The sequence below is a fragment of the Habropoda laboriosa genome, unplaced genomic scaffold (genome assembly GCF_001263275.1).
Source record: "Habropoda laboriosa isolate 0110345459 unplaced genomic scaffold, ASM126327v1 scaffold102, whole genome shotgun sequence".
NCBI lineage: Eukaryota > Metazoa > Arthropoda > Insecta > Hymenoptera > Apidae > Habropoda > Habropoda laboriosa.
The window spans coordinates 3,021,422-3,038,719 of NW_017100262.1; the positions used below are offsets into that span (position 1 = coordinate 3,021,422).

The 17,298-nt window shown below is 42.1% G+C and overlaps 1 protein-coding gene across 5 annotated transcripts in view; it reads left to right on the forward strand.

The window, feature by feature from the left end:
• Positions 1-17,298, forward strand: part of LOC108573011 (dystroglycan-like) — a 189,184-nt gene that overhangs the window by 117,591 nt on the left and 54,295 nt on the right. The window contains exon 1 of one of the 5 annotated variants that reach the window (XM_017935367.1): positions 1,194-1,224. The exons of the other annotated variants lie outside the window; for them this stretch is intronic. The gene's annotated coding sequence lies outside the window, so the exon portion shown is untranslated. Of the gene's footprint in view, positions 1-1,193; positions 1,225-17,298 lie in introns of those variants that run through there. 5 annotated transcript variants of the gene reach the window in all.

The window sequence follows — 17,298 nt, forward strand, 5'->3', positions numbered from 1 at the left end:
TCTTCGCCTATCCGCTTGGAAATTCTCGAACAGAGAGGGCACCTTCGCGACGTCCTCCACTCGTCGATGAATTTCGGTGATACTTGTCTACCTCGGTTGATTAAACTTTGTTGGTGGAGTATCGATAGAGGTGTATTGAATTTTCGGATTAATTAGGTGGTTGGAGAGTGGAGGTGGAGGGAAAATGTGGGGTGAAGGTGATTTTTGAGTGGCTTTGTTTTTGAGAGAATTAAAGGTGAAGATTCGGTGTGTGTTTGAGCTTCGATTTTTCAAATTTGTTGGAAGATAGAAAATTGGTTAGTTCACCCCTTCACCGAGGATCAATACTGTCGAGTATTTCTTTGAAACCTTACTAATTATTTCTTATTTTTTATTTCGCAAATTTTGTCTTAGGAAAATAGAAGATTGGTCAATTTACACTATTCCCCTCTCTCTCTCTCTAATAATTTTCGAGATATATCAGACTAAATTTCAAAGCGAGTTTCACCCCTTTTGTAACCTATAAAATATTTTTTCGAGTGCTACCATATCTGAAAATGTCCTCAATATTATTAGTGCTTATTACTTCGATCTAATCGCTTATTACAGACAACCATTTTTTCGAGTGCTACCATATCCGAAAATTTCCTCAATATCACAAGATCCCTTACCACAATCAAAACAAGTACAACTAACTTCTTCCACGAACGAACCAACATTCCCCTCAATTTCCATCAACGAACAAATCTCTCCCCGAACAGTGCTCCACACACCTGTCCAAATTCTCCTCTCACCACGCAAGATATCCACCCTGTTCATCTGCAAAACCGAGAGAGAGAGAGAGAGACAGAAGTTACACGGTTAACATCGTGCACGTTTCTCCCAGCTTTGATTGCCACGGGAGGAGAGCACGTCGATGACGGATGTGTGCCGCTTTCAACCTGTAATTCCATTTCGGTCTGGCGAACGATCAACAGAGGCGCGTTCGCCTGTAGCTTTGGCGTGCGCGCAACGTTACCTCCGCTCGCGTAGCCTTTTAACAAGCCCCGGGGCGTTATTTTTGGGGGTTGATGTAAACCGGCTGCCGCGCGATGATGGCATCGTTTTTCTGCAAACCGCAAACGACGTCGCCCGTGTTCCTCTCGACGAACACAGGAGAGGCCACGCGTTTTCTACGCGCTCGGTGAGGTCATCGTATCGCCCAGAGATAGGGAAGAGAGAGAGGCAGCGGATGTTTGACTTAAGGTAGAAAGACTAGTGTGTAATGCGGTTCGCGCTGGAGAAACTGATGACTCACGTAGGATACCACGGTGAAAAGAATCTTTTTTAAGCCCGCTGATGCCTCCTGTTTTTCCAACAAACTACGCCGAGAAGTTTACTTTAGATACGCGGCTTCGCTTCGAAAACGTTCTTAGGCACGTTTTTTCCTCGATTTTTGCGGTTTTCAGAGGAGAGTTTGTACCGATTGGGTGGCAGTTGGTGTACGGAGTGTCGAGACAGTGATTTCGTGTGGGGAAATTAAGTGGAATTTTTGCAAACGAGGCTTCTCTTTGGTGAAAATGGAATCGATGGATTTGCGTGGTTCGATAAGGAAACACGGCTGGATTTATTGGAAAATTAAGCGATAGAGTTTGCAACGCGATAATAGCTCGCTTTTCGGTGCTTGATCGTGAATTTTTTACCAAAATCTCGACTGATATCGTCGTGCAAATTTTTCCTTCCTTCCAGACTGAAATTTTCGCTGAAAGAACGTGAATTTGAGTGAATTTAGGTGGTGAAGGAAAATTCGCTAAATGAGCTAAAAGCCATCGTAAAAATTGAGTTGCAGCCATTCTGTGGAGACTGGAGAAATCGTTGGCACAAGTGTGTCGCGAGCAACGGAGATAAAATAGATATTGTTGAATAAATGAATAATTTGTATATTTTTTATTTATTTATTCTGGATCAATTTGTGTATAATGCGTACTTCGTCGATGGTTCGTTCAAGTCGTAGATGAGACGTGTCTGGCTCGCTATAATATGTGTGTTTAGTATTCTGGCTGAAGTGTGGTCGAGTGCTTATTTTAATTCGAGCTACCTGGGCAATTTGACGGAGTAGCAGGTGCTAGAGAGCGAATTCAGGTAGTTAGCGGTAGCTGGTTACATCCTTAATACGATTGAATTCGAAATGAGTCAACTAGAATTTTTGGTAAATTGTTAAGTAACGAGTACTTGGATTTTTAATCGCTTCAAGGATGAAACGTATACGTGGGATTCTTTGCGAGTTTTAAGAGCATCGAGTGCTTCAATTCTTGGCCAGTCCCTCGAGCGACAGCTACCTGAATTCTTGGCCAATTTCCAGGGTACAAAGTACCTGAGTTCTCGATTGCTTTCAAGTGTCGAATAGTCGAATTCTTTACTAACATTTCGAGTACCAAGTGCTTGAATTATTCTCTAATATTTTCCCTAATAAGTGCCTAAATTGTTGGCTAAATTCCAGGGTAAAAGGTACCTGAATTCTCGATTGATTTCAAGTGTCAAATAGTTAAATCCTTTACTAATATTTCGAACATCAAGTGCTTGAATTTTCCTCTAATATTTTCCCTAATAAGTGCCTGAATTCTTGGCCAATTTCCAGGGTAAAAGGTACCTGAATTCTCGATTGCTTTCAAGTGTCGAATAGTCGAATTCTTCACTAACATTTCGAGCAATAAGAGCTTGAATTCTTCTCTAATATCTTACCTATTAAATACCTGAATTCTTGGCCATTTTCCATGCTAAAAGGGTACCTGAATTCTCGATTGCTTTCAAGTGTCGAATTCTTCGCTAACATTTTAAGCACCAAACGCTTGAATTCTCCTCTAACATTTTATCTATCAAGTACCTGAATTCTTTACCACCTTTCAGCTACCAAGTACCCGAATACATTTGCAAATTTCCAACACGAGATACGCGACTGTCCGACCATTAAATCCCCCCCCTCGGTGGTACTAAATCAGCATGTTAGAGCAAGTTTTTACGGTTGTATAGGTAATACCGTCGTCCTCTCAGGGACACTCGATTAGGTTAATAATCGCGTATACGGGCCGCTTAAGTGCTCGAGATGCGTCTTCCTGAGAAACTGGAACTCGTGCATCTGCCTCGTACCACTTCGCCCCGTCCACGCTTTACGACTTTAAACATCCACATTACCGTCCTTTCAACGGCAATACTCCCGATAAATATGCGTAATATTCTATCATCTCCTAGGCTTTCTCACCGCCGCCGCCGCGCCGTAAACTCGATGCGTGTCACCTGCGGAATTATCTAAATCGATCGAAATCCACGGTGCCCGGCTATCGATGCACTTTGCATGCGGAATATTCGATCGGTGGCGTGCACGCCACACGAGGTAAAGAGAGAGAGACGTCTTGTTGTGCTCGTGACGCAATGTTGCATTCCAGCCCGGCGCGGTTGAATCGATAAGAGGGGCGCACGACGCAAGTAGACGAGCCATTTTTGGTCCTCTCCTTTGGCCGATCGTGAATAATCGCTCCAGTGTGGCGATGATCGATCCACGAGGACGAAGAAGAGGAATGAAAATCGGCGGGAGAAAGATTTTTGGCCCTTCTTCTTTGGTCGGTGATTGTTTTGTCGATCCAGAATTTTAGGCATTTTTCTGCGGCTTTTTGAGTCGGTTCAAAGAGAAATAAAAGAAAATTCGCCAAGTGAGCTGAAATGCGTCCTAGAAATCGAGTTTCAGCTATGCTACGAAGATCGGGAAAGTACGAAAGGATAAAGTGGAAAAAGAGAGTCAGATATTTGCGTCTTCTCTTTTAACCCTTCGTCAGTTTATCTCCTGTGAATGAAACTTGGGCAAAGCGTCGAATATTTAACTGCGGTGAGACTTTTAGGAAGAAAGTTGAAAAGGGGCGAGGTGTTATTGTCACAACTATGACCTAGGTATCTTGACTAAATTTCCATTAATTACGTAATTACTAAAAGAACACGTGTGAAATATAAATATTTCTTACCCTAGAGCAACAATTTTATTAGACTGTCGAAGGGTTCATTTTCTCCCATAAATTCTCTAACCTCTCCATCTCGCCAAAAACCCTTCCAGCAAACATTTCATCGATGCAAATCGACCGATGTGGAATCTCCATTGTAACCACGATTGATCCACACGCACGAGGAAGAAGCTGAACAACAATAAAAATCGAAAGGAGAAGAAAACTCCCAAGACGAAAAGAGAGTGAAAAGTGCGGGGAAAATGTGAGAAACAGCTCGAGTTAGAATGGAGGGAGTGCATCGCGGCACACGCCATAACGGTTGCTCTATTAATAGGTAGACGCACGGTCTATTACTCTTGATTAAGTCTATTACCAGGGCAACGGCATTATGCGATAACGCACTCCGTGCAACGCACGCGCTTTTATTATTGCGCCCGCGGAGAAAATGTCGTAATTGAGGCGCGTTGCAGTTTACGCGAACCGCCATTTTCATACGTCGCGTCCAAGCCTCGCGTGACCGGTTTGCATGAATTCTCTTCTTCAACGACAGTTTCAACCACTTTCTCCGGGTTTCGGAGAAGTTGGAAAAATTCCGACGTTGCTCTTCTTACATTTTTCGTGGTTAGATTTTCGAGGTGGATGGGAAGTACGATCGATGGCAGTGTTTTCTTCACCGGTAGATCGACCTGTCGCGTGACCATTTTGTTCGCGCGAATTTTCATCGAGATTAGAAACGACGTTTCCACTTCGATCGGATTTTATCTCGGGGAAACTTCGTTGCTCTCGCTTGGGTTTTCGGCTGGTCGAGTGTCGGTGATGGAAGACTGAAACACTTTGGTTATTCCTAAAATTCTGAACATTTTTGGAACATTTAGATTAGAGACACTGCGTCTCCACGAATTTCATCTAAACCTATCACACAAGCCTATGTTACTCCGCCTTTTAGATACTGGAAAAAGGATCCAACTTTTAATTTCTTATTTACAAAATTTTAAACATCTCTGAGACATCTCAGTTTAGAGACACGAAACCCCCTAAGAATTTCATGGAAATCCATCACACAAGCCTGATACCCTGCCTTTTCGATACTCGAGAAAGGATCCAATTTATAATTCCCCATTTGAAAAATTTGAAAAATCTCTGGAGCATTCGAATTATAGACACTCAACCCCTAAGAATTTTATGGCAGCCTGTAACACCCTTCCTTTTCGACACTGGAAAAACGATCCAATTTATAATTCCTTATTTCTAAAATTCGAAACATCTCTGAAACATTCAGTGTAGGGGCACTAAACCTCTAAGAATTTTATAGCAGCCTGTGACAGCCTTCTTTTTCGCCATTTCACAATCCTTCCCTTTATCGTAATTACCCATTTCCAAAATTCCAAACACCTGCGAAACACCCTGCCTCTTCTGCGCTAAAAGAACCATTTAATTCACAGTTGTGCCCTTCGTCATACTTCCCCACTTCCAAAATTACAAACATCTCCAGAGCCCTCAAATCAAACCCTCGACCCCCACAAATCCCCACGCAATCCTATCCCACCTAAACTCCTCTTTCCCCAACGATCGACACGGTACCGCAGATTATCAAGCATTTCAGTATGAACCGCGTTACCAGTCGGTGCCTTTCAAGTCGCTTTAGCCGCCTAACCAGAACGGATCCTGAAAAATCGCCTCCGCTCTTACGGCATAAACGAGCTCGCGTCCTACCTAACCTAACCTAACCTGTTACCAAAGAAACACAGAAGCGAGCGAGAAAGAAGGAAAGAAAGAACACGTTCCTCCTAGCGGTCCAGGACACGGAGAATCACTGACGAGCCATAAAGGGACGACAAATGAGGAGAGGGACACATCGTAGTCCAGGATAATCCTCGGAGATGTCAGAAAGAAGGCACACTTGTGTGCTCTCCCTTTGCACCTTCGTTCCACAAACTTCCCTCGCAGAGACCTCGAACCCTCTGCGTTTGTCAATTTTTTCTTCAGCCATTTCAGGGCTACGGGCGCATGTATGCATTTGTCAATTTTTTCGATCTCCCGCCTAGTGTAGTCACAATTATCTTTATACGAGACGAATACACGTGTGTTTAACCCATTTGCACCACAGCTTTCTGAATACGCCAGAATCACCGCGCATTATCGACCAACGATGGTTCTATGTTGTGGAATTAGAAATATAAATAAATGTTTATTAACAAAAATATACAGATAACTTATAGAGTCGCGGTGTGTGTGGTCCGACTTCGTCAAGGCTCCCGAAATTTCTTGACAGCCTTATACGGTCGTGAAATCGCAGCTCTTGGCCATATAAGGCAGTCGAGGAAATCCGTGGAAAACAAATGAATCGCGATGTATTCCAGCGCGAGCGATCGCGCGAATTCGTCAGGGCAGATCGCATCAGGCGCCGCGACGAAGAGGTTGATCGGCCGTTGGCTGTCCGCGTGCCCTTATGCTTAACCCTTTAACTAGCCATCGGTACGCCACTAACGAACGGGTCGTCGTGCCATTAGTGCACACCATACACATTAGGAGTATGTCGCGTTTTTTCAAATCTTAGAGGATTTCGTTGGAACAGCAGAGGACTTAAGGGTGTATCGGACAACATTTAGCGGATGCCGGATATAACCGGCGCTAGCCAGTGTGAAGCATTTAGTGAGTGCCGGATATAACCGGCGCTAGCCAGTGTGAAGCATTTAGTGAGTGCCGGATATAACCGGCGCGAGCCAGTGTGAAGCATTTAGTGAGTGCCGGATATAACCGGCGCTAGCCAGTGTGAAGCATTTAGTGAGTGCCGGATATAATCGGCGCTAGCCAGTGTGAAGCATTTAGTGGGTGCCGGATATAACCGGCGCTAACCAGTGTGAAGCATTTAGCGGATGCCGGATATAACCGGCGCTAGTCGCGAAAGGATTAAAATCGCCCATCCCTTACGAACTATAATACACGTGACTTTGACCCACGCAACTTCTACCCAGGCTTCTCGACTTTTCCTACAACACTGTCCTTTCATCCCTCGCTCGCCACACTGTAGCCAACCCCTTCGTGGGCCTCTCGTCGCAGGGGTCTTTCCCGTTGGGCCTGCATTCGTCTCTCGTCGCCCGCTCGCCACATTTTCTTAACACCACGTTATCTCAAAATTACGATACTGCATATTCCGCGGTTGGCGATGATTGACACTCGTCACCTGCGGATTATCCCGTTTACGGATGCAAATGGGTTCATCTGGTGTAAAAGAATTACAGTTCACTCTAGCGAAAAAGTGTTCCATCCGCGGCGACCGCATAGGGAGAATTCGAAAGGGTTAACCCCGCGTCTCGAGATGGAGAATTTTCTGTGCAGGCTGGCCAGCCGGAAAGGTCGCTTACACTTTACATTCCTGATGCCCCCGTTGAATTTTAATGCGCCACATTCGAACGCTTCCCGGAAAGCTGACGTGGTCGTCGTTACTCCGACAGACGAGAAACGCGCGCGCCTGACGAATGGGGAACCAGGCGGATCCCTATTGTCGAGCTGGATGGAATTTCGGCTCGATAGAGCGAGCTTTTGTGCGCCTAATGGTGACGAGAGGTGGAAGGACGTGTCGGGAGAGACTGTGTCTCGTGTGGACGAAGGAAAGTCGGAATTTCTTCGGTGGAGTGTTTTTTCGAGAGAGAGAGAAGTTTGTGGAAGAATTTATCTTACGAAAATTTGTATGGGATCTGGCTTGTTTGGGGGGATTTTTTGGTTGAAGGTTGGGGATTTGGGGAACGTGTCGGAGATCGATCTCGTTTGTGGAACCTCTATGGAGAAGCTTAAAATTAGGCCACCTAATGCTCGAGGTTTCTGCTGCTGGCCACTTCCATCTCGCTCTTCGTACGCGAAAACGGTAATTCGAGTGCATTACGTCATGTGTGCTACTGTTAAGGTTTTAATTGAATTATCGTGACTCATCTTCGTTGGGAATTTTTGTCTGTCGAATTTTCTTAATCTTCGTGTCGATAACCACAATTGTCGTCTACTTTGACTTTTTCCCCTGTATTCTTCTCTTTCGAGATTTCTTAATCTTTGTGTCGTAAACCACAATTGCCTTCTACCAGCTTCTTCCGGTATTTTCCTCTTTCGAATTTTCTCAATTTTTACGTCAATAACCACAATTTTCATTTACTCTTTTCTTGTAAATTTTCTCCTTCGAATTTTCTCGATATTTCATGGACAACCGCAATTGTCCTCCACTTTATCCTCAAATTTCAGTGTTTCTCTCGTAAGAAAATTCGAAGCTCGAAACTATTGGATTATGGGAGTTGTTGTTTACTTTTATTAGACACAAGGAAGGTTCGCTTTTCTACTTGATGGTAAGAGCACTGTATACGGACTGAGAATGCTCCTACGCAACGCCCTAATATTGCCTACGACCCCGCTTGGGACCGAAGGGCCTTTTGTCACGTGGTAAACTCGAACGTATGCAAAAGAAATATGTATATACTTCCTAGTAAGTCTTTAGATTCATTTTTGTTATATCTGACTGACTGATAAATCTAACAGAAGCAAGAACCCTCCAGTTGATACGTTCAAATTTCTTTTTACCCGAAAGATGAACAATATTTCAAGATGCTCGTATGAGAAGTTAGGGTGAACAGCTGTTCGTATAGAGAGGTAGTTCTGTGGTTATTCGTGCACAGTCGGCCAGCAGTTATCCATAGCTATCTGTAGACCAAGTTATGCGCATTTCGGAGTCCATAGTCCATGCTGATTAATAGCACTGGGTACACGGTATACTCCTAACGGAGTTAGTTTCACATTAAACGAACGTTCCTCGATATATATGTACGTATATATCCAGTTCGAATAAAATGGAATTTCGCAGGCGAATATTTTTACCGATTTATCGTAACGATTGTTGTTTTTGCGAAAACTGAAGAGCGAGAGTGAGTCATAGGGACAGAGACGAATGGTAAGCACACTGTTTCTGGTCACAAATAGCCAGAACGTTGTACGTGGACACGAATTTAATCATAAGAGTGGATGAGGTAATCGATGCTTTTGCAACACGCATTATCTTCTGTTTGCTTATGGTCTTCTGCGAAGCTTTCGCTACGTGGAACGTAGATATTTGTGCAAAGTTTTAGTTGTTTGTAGAAGAGGTTTCCATGTGTATTTCTTCTTTACGCGGTTGTTTAGGATTTTTCGTTATTTCGGTGGAAAGTTTAGGAGATCTTTCGGGAGAAACTTGTTCGAGGGGGGAGTTTGAGGTTGGACTTCGGGGAAGAGGTTTATGGGGTATTTTGGAATTTTGTTCGTTTTCTTGCGATTTTGAGAGTGAAATTTTTTGAGATTTTTGGACGTTGAAATTTAGGTTTGCAAATGAGATTTTTATTTGTAATTTGAAGGATGACATTTTTGGGACTTGCGGAGATTGAGATTTAGGATTGCAAAATAGATTTTTAGTTGTAATTTGTGGGAATTGTGGAGATTGAGGTTTTGAGATGCAAAAGAGACTATTTGTAATTTCAAAGATGCAATTTTTGGGATTTCTACAGATTTACGGTTGCAAAAGAGATTTTTATTTGTAATTTCAAGGCTGAAATTTTCGAGATTTCTGGAGATTGAGATTCAGGTTTGCAAGAGATTTTTACTTATAATTTCAAGGATGAAATTTTCGAGATTTCTGGAGATTGAGATTCAGGTTTGCAAGAGATTTTTACTTATAATTTCAAGGATGAAATTTTCGAGATTTGTGGAGATTGTGATTTACACCTCCCTTTCGTGATATTTCAAAATTTTCACTATTTAATTATAATTTCAAGGCTGTACACTTCGAAATTTCTGGAGATTGAGATTTAGATTTGCAAAAGGGATTTTTCTTGACAATTTCAAGGATGAAATTTCGAAGATTTATAGAGATGAATGTTCACATTTGCGAAAGAGGTTTCCACGTCCACTCTCCTAACGAATTAAAGAATTTTAATTCCTTAAAATCTAAAATTCCCGCCGATGAGTTTTCCCATTCCCGAAAAAAGATTTCCACGTCGACCACGCGTGACACTTTCGAATTCGGATTATTCGATCGAGATGGTAGAATAGTATAACGGTAAACGCCAGAAACTGGTAACAAACGAGAGCTTCCACGAAACAATTAGAGTGGCGAACCATGGTTGCAAGCGTTCCACGCGAGAAAAAGTTGCGCTTGCAGATGTCGAGTCGTGCAGGCCAGGCAGGCATCCTGCGGTCTCTGCATTCATTCGCTCTTTGTTGCAACTCGCATCTGCCCTGAACGCTTGTTAAAAGTTCACGCTAATGACTGTTCGTCGAGGCTAATTCGTGTGACGTGCGTGTTCTGAATGAACGGTTGCTTCCAATGGATTTCGTTTGCCACCTTTTGATCTACCTCACACGCACTCTGTGAATTTTAGTTTTTTCAAAAAAAATTCGTTTATTTTTAATGCTTGTGAAAAAGGAAAGGAAACAGCACAAATGGAAGGATTTTCATTCACTCTCGGATTATAGAGATAGATAACAACGGTTATTTCACAGAGAGAGAGAGAGAGAGAGAGAGAGAGAGAGAGATAAAATCCACGATATTTCATCGCATTGGAAAGTCCGTTTCTGGCCGGTGTCGTTGGTGAAAATTTTCAAACGGACACGATTATGGCGCTCGATAACGCTGAAATATGTCCACAGCTGAGAGATTGGAGGAAATAACCGGCAATGGTGCCTGTGAGTCATTGCTTCCAGTGTTTTCTATGGAATAGAGTAGAAACCTTCTTCTGAATTATCTATATTCTCAAGGAAATTCGTCGAACGAGCAAGAAAGTGTAGCAGTTCTTCCGAAGAAATCACAAGAGACCTAAAGTTGATATAGAGAGGTTAATTTTTGCGTCTTCTGGTTCAATTTTCTGTCATAAGTCTTCTCCAACGTGGAATTGGAGCGGAGTGGAAAAGTGTCGGAATAAGAATTGCACGTAGAACGTTCCAAAAAGAGAAGCCGATATTTGCATCTTCACCTTTAATTTGCCGGCGATAAATTGTGCCGAACTTGAGTTTGTTAATTAACAGCATCGCCAATTTACCAAAAACTCTTGGAACAAGATCATCGATGCAAATTGCCCGCTAAATGTTCACTGTGCACGTCCGCCGGCCGAAAAAGAGAGGCAAAAGGACGAAACGAAGGGGAAGAAAAAGGCAGCAAGTGCTAATTGACTGCGCAAGCGAAGCCAGAGGTACGCACAGTGGCAATCTGGCCAACAGTTTCCTCTGGCTGATGCAACTGGTCGTCGAGAAAGCAGTGACTTAACATGTAACACATGTCCCGCTGCAGACCAACCTCTTCTTCTTCTTCTTTTCCCGTCATTTTCACTTGCGTCGAGAAGGAAAAACTAATATCCACCGGGAAAAGAATCGTGGAAGATGAAGAAATGCTCTTCTTCTTTGTGCACCATTTTCGCTTGCGTCGAGAAAGAAAGCAGAGTCGTAGAAGATGAAGAAATGCTCTTCTTCTTCCTCCGTCATTTTCACTTGCGTTGAAAATGAAAAAAATCATGGGAGATGAAGGAATACTCTTCGAATTCTTCTTCTTCTTTTTACACCATTTTCGCTTGCATCGAAAATGAAACAAAAATCGTGGAAGATGAAGAAATACTCTTCTTCTTCTTTTTCCTTCATTTTTGCTTGCATCTAAAAAAAAATCGTGGAAAATGAAGAAATACTCTTTGAATTATTTTTCCACCATTTTCGCTTGCATCGAAAAAGAAGAAAATCGTAGAAGATGAACTCTTCGAATTCTCTCTCTTCTTATTTTTCTATCATTTTCTCTTGCTTTGAAAATTAGAAAAGAATCGCGGAAGATAAAGAAACACGCTTCGGATTCTCTCTTCTTTTTCCGTAATTTTCACTTGCATCGAAAAACGAACAAGAAAAAATCGTAAAAGATGAAAGAAATCTCTTCTTCTTCTTTTTCCTTCATTTTTGCTTGCATCTAAAAAAAAATCGTGGGAAATGAAGAAATACTCTTTGAATTATTTTTCCACCATTTTCGCTTGCATCGAAAAAGAAGAAAATCGTAGAAGATGAACTCTTCGAATTCTCTCTCTTCTTATTTTTCTATCATTTTCTCTTGCTTTGAAAATTAGAAAAGAATCGCGGAAGATAAAGAAACACTCTTCGGATTCTCTCTTCTTTTCCCATAATTTTCACTTGCATCGAAAAACGAAACAGAGAAGAATCCTACAAGATGAACAAATACTGTTCGAATTCTTTCACCGAAACACATCCCTCGAGGTAGCGTCGAATGATAATTAGATCCGCGGGGGTAATTACGCTAATTGCACAGCGTGCGCACACTGACCGCGGTGTTCGCGCGGGAGTACCAGTTGGAAAGTTTACAGCGTTGATAATGACGATATCGAAGGACCGTGGATGATGATCGAAATTAATAGGATTCAATCGGCCATCGACTGCGGCACAATTATCAGCCATTATGAAACTGAACAACCTATATGTATATATACACATATCCTCCTATATATCATGCGGGGATTTCAGAGTCGAAACAGTAGAGGAAACTGGTGTAATTTGTTTCGTATTTCGCTGAACTGTGTTCGTCGTAGCTTGATGCAATTCTACCAACCACGTTCGTTTAATTAGGAATTATTGTATCAATGAATAGACCTCGTAGTAGAGTATCACGAGAGAGAGAGAGAGAGAGAGTGTTGCAGCAGTGAAGAGATTGTGATCGTGACTGGAGGACCACGACGCGTGTGGTCGAACGTGGAATGTCGATGTAGAGAGAGATTGATGGAACTCGAGCAATACTGGCTAATTATGAACGTGTACCGATAGAAGTGGGACTATCGTGCGGATCGGATGAGTTTTGGTGCTTCGCTGTGTAGCGAGAGAGTGAATCGAGGGACTGGTAGAGATAAGTGGTCGAAATGATGGTTCGTTTGAATGGAACAGCGGTTCTACATAACCGAGAGACAATAAATAGTCGGAGTACGGTACCTGTTCTACTTGGAGTGCTGTGGTGGACGATTTTTTGAAGATATTTTTATTTTACGATCGAATTTGATGGGTTCGTTCTTTCGTAAGATTTAAGATGCCGATATCCTCTTGGGTTAATATCGAAAGAATTTTTCCTTAGGCTGCTGTGATTAATCTACGGTGCTATCGCAAGATTTCTCGTGAGATTTCTTAAATCAAATTTAAAGAAAATTCACTGGGAGGAGGAAATTTATTCGTCGCTTTGTTTGCAAGTGAATTTTCTCTTGCTTTGAAAATTAGAAAAGAATCGCGGAAGATAATGAAACACTCTTCGAATTCTTCTTCTTCTTTTTACACCATTTTCACTTGCATCGAAAAACGAACAAGAAAAAATCGTAAAAGATGAAAGAAAACTCTTCTTCTTCTTTTTCCTTCATTTTTGCTTGCATCGAAAAAAAAATCGTGGGAAATGAAGAAATACTCTTTGAATTATTTTTCCACCATTTTCGCTTGCATCGAAAAAGAAGAAAATCGTAGAAGATGAACTCTTCGAATTCTCTCTCTTCTTATTTTTCTATCATTTTCTCTTGCTTTGAAAATTAGAAAAGAATCGCGGAAGATAAAGAAACACTCTTCGGATTCTCTCTTCTTTTCCCATAATTTTCACTTGCATCGAAAAACGAAACAGAGAAGAATCCTACAAGATGAACAAATACTGTTCGAATTCTTTCACCGAAACACATCCCTCGAGGTAGCGTCGAATGATAATTAGATCCGCGGGGGTAATTACGCTAATTGCACAGCGTGCGCACACTGACCGCGGTGTTCGCGCGGGAGTACCAGTTGGAAAGTTTACAGCGTTGATAATGACGATATCGAAGGACCGTGGATGATGATCGAAATTAATAGGATTCAATCGGCCATCGACTGCGGCACAATTATCAGCCATTATGAAACTGAACAACCTATATGTATATATACACATATCCTCCTATATATCATGCGGGGATTTCAGAGTCGAAACAGTAGAGGAAACTGGTGTAATTTGTTTCGTATTTCGCTGAACTGTGTTCGTCGTAGCTTGATGCAATTCTACCAACCACGTTCGTTTAATTAGGAATTATTGTATCAATGAATAGACCTCGTAGTAGAGTATCACGAGAGAGAGAGAGAGAGAGAGAGAGTGTTGCAGCAGTGAAGAGATTGTGATCGTGACTGGAGGACCACGACGCGTGTGGTCGAACGTGGAATGTCGATGTAGAGAGAGATTGATGGAACTCGAGCAATACTGGCTAATTATGAACGTGTACCGATAGAAGTGGGACTATCGTGCGGATCGGATGAGTTTTGGTGCTTCGCTGTGTAGCGAGAGAGTGAATCGAGGGACTGGTAGAGATAAGTGGTCGAAATGATGGTTCGTTTGAATGGAACAGCGGTTCTACATAACCGAGAGACAATAAATAGTCGGAGTACGGTACCTGTTCTACTTGGAGTGCTGTGGTGGACGATTTTTTGAAGATATTTTTATTTTACGATCGAATTTGATGGGTTCGTTCTTTCGTAAGATTTAAGATGCCGATATCCTCTTGGGTTAATATCGAAAGAATTTTTCCTTAGGCTGCTGTGATTAATCTACGGTGCTATCGCAAGATTTCTCGTGAGATTTCTTAAATCAAATTTAAAGAAAATTCACTGGGAGGAGGAAATTTATTCGTCGCTTTGTTTGCAAGTGTAAGGTAGAAACGGTCAGGATAACGGTGGTGAGCGGTGGAATAAAATCTAAACGTGGGCGGTTAACGAGAGTGAATCCTTGTATTTTGAACTATACTGCAAGAGTGCTGATACAATTCTGTCCTTCCTGAAAAAACTAGTCAAGAGGACCCCCTTGGCAATATGGCCTTCCTTAGCCTTGAGGCAGAACTATCCCTAGGAGGGGGAAACGCAGCAGAGGACTGCACATGGCCCACTCAAGCCTTCGCTTTTTGGACTTTTCTAATTCTCGATCAAATTTGCGAATTTTTTCCAACGCTTTCACAGTGAAATTAGAAAGACTATCTTTGCCCTAACGCTGTCACAGTGAAATACAAATATTTTTTATCCAAAATTGTCACAGTAAAATAACAAATATTATAATGAAAGAATTTCAAAAAATTTCAACCCCGCTATTTTTCCTGTTTATCGATTAAAAACATAATTACTACTGTCTACTAAAATATTTACGTTCTCACTGATTGCACACATTTCGTACCATCGCGGAAAAATCGTAAAACAAGGAAGAGTGAAGGGGTTAATGATAATTCTCGTTCCAATTGGACCGAGGAACCCATACACGAAGGATTTCTCTCACAGAAACCGTTGTCGAACGTGGAACATTTCTCCAGTTCGATCGAACGTTCCCGGTATTGTGATAACGACGCTTAAACGAGACGCGGCGTGAACCCCGGTTGAATGGGGCCCATTGTGCCACGACGCTACGTCGACCATCATTCTTTCAGCCGTTTTATGTTTTACGTCGGGTGCACGGGTTATGTTTATGGGACCGGAGCGACGCTCGGCGTCTAGCCGCCGTCAGCATTTAGCCCTTCCTATCCGTTTTTCTCCGCCGCTTTTATCGAGCTCCTACGCCAAACCCACCCTTTCCAACTTCTCTCCTCCCATCTGATCGCCTTTCGTTCGATACTTATTGCCCGGCCCTTTATCTCCGCTGCTTTCCGTCGTTTTTCTTTTTCTTCCTTTTTATCGCCTCTACGCGACCGCCTCTGGCTGAAACTCGTGCCACCGGAGGAATTTCTCTTACGGAGAATTCCACGCTGCTGAGGAATTGTCGTATACGGCTGCGGTCTTTGTGGCGAATTTTGGGGACTGCTGTTGGTGCGGTTGCGGAAGAGTTCCTGGAGAATTTGCGGAGTTAGAGATTGACGGAGGAGTTGCGATTATTTTTAGTAGTGTTTGTTGAGATGAAGGATGGAAGCAGTGGTGAGAGAGGGAGAAGACTTCTTTATGGTGAATTTTGTGAACTGTCCCTAGGGTTGTCGAAGAGTTCCAGGAGAATTTGTCAGAATTAGACCAAAGATTTGCAATTATTTTTGATTGAGATGAAGGCTGCTCTTTCGGTAGACAAAGAGGCGAATTTTGTGAACTGTTCTTAGAGTGATCGAAGAGTTCCCAGAGACTTTGCAGAGCTAGAGATTGACTAAAGATGTTTAATTAAGTTAAAGGAGGGAAGCAGCAGACAAAGTGAGAGAAAGAAATCTCTTCTTCGTGAGGAATGTTGTGAACTTTTATCGGGGTTATCGAGGAGTTTCTAGAGCATTTGGCCGAGCTAGAGTTCCACGGAAGATTTTTAATTATTTTAAATTACATTAGTTGAAGAAGGAAAAAAGTTGATAGAGAAGAACTCGTTAATAAAGCCACCTAGGAGATCCATACCTTGTAGTGTTAAATGCAGAGGACGATTAGGCCCAGAGATTTCATTTGTAGGAGTAGAAACCTTGACGAGGACTTCTGGAAAAATTGATGTTTCCAATTAGTCCATCTTTCTAGCGATGAAACGTAGGAAGTACACCACAGTATATTTGTCAATGCTTGCATGAAAATGAATAAAAATCAAGTTAAGTTAGCAAAGAGAGAAATATGAAAATTTACAATTTCTACTGAAATATTCTTACTTAAATCGGTTTAAAAGAAGAATTTCCCAAATTTTAGTTCCTGATAAACAAAATTATGTCAACCAAGTACACTTTCAGCATACGTTTCTAGATATTCCCATAAAGTATCCCAAAAATATTGCAAGAATATCAATTTTTGGCAATACGGTAAATTCTCCACAAGTGTCAGACAGTTTGGATTCTACAAGTGTCAGTATAGATGGTCCTACGCCTATCTCGCTCGCTGTCAGTCAAGCGTGTAACGCTACACCACTCAGTTTCTTTTGCGAGATTTCACGGCTCGACAATTCATAATAGAAAAATATAATTTCTTTAATTTTAATTTAAAAAGTTGGTATTTAAATCGCTTGATTGCCTCGTTTCACGCTTATATTTTATTCGCTGTCCTTGTCTACGTTCGGCAAACTACAAAGGCGGGCGCCAGGCTCGAAAACGTAGTCCCTGACTCTACAAGTGTCAGGTTTAGCTTCCTTGCGGACTGACACTTGTGGAGAATTCACTGTATTACAGCATTTAAATCAACGCCCACTGGAAGTTACGACACACGACACTACACCGCAACGAAATTTGTAACTCCAAAATTATCCACTTAAAATTCACCCTAGAAATTTCTTCAACCTCTAAACCGAAACTTTCGACTCTCCTAAAAAGAAGCATCGTTAATACCCCGATCACGCGGGACAGGCTTAATTAACACAGATTCCTTGTCCCATATAGGACCGTTC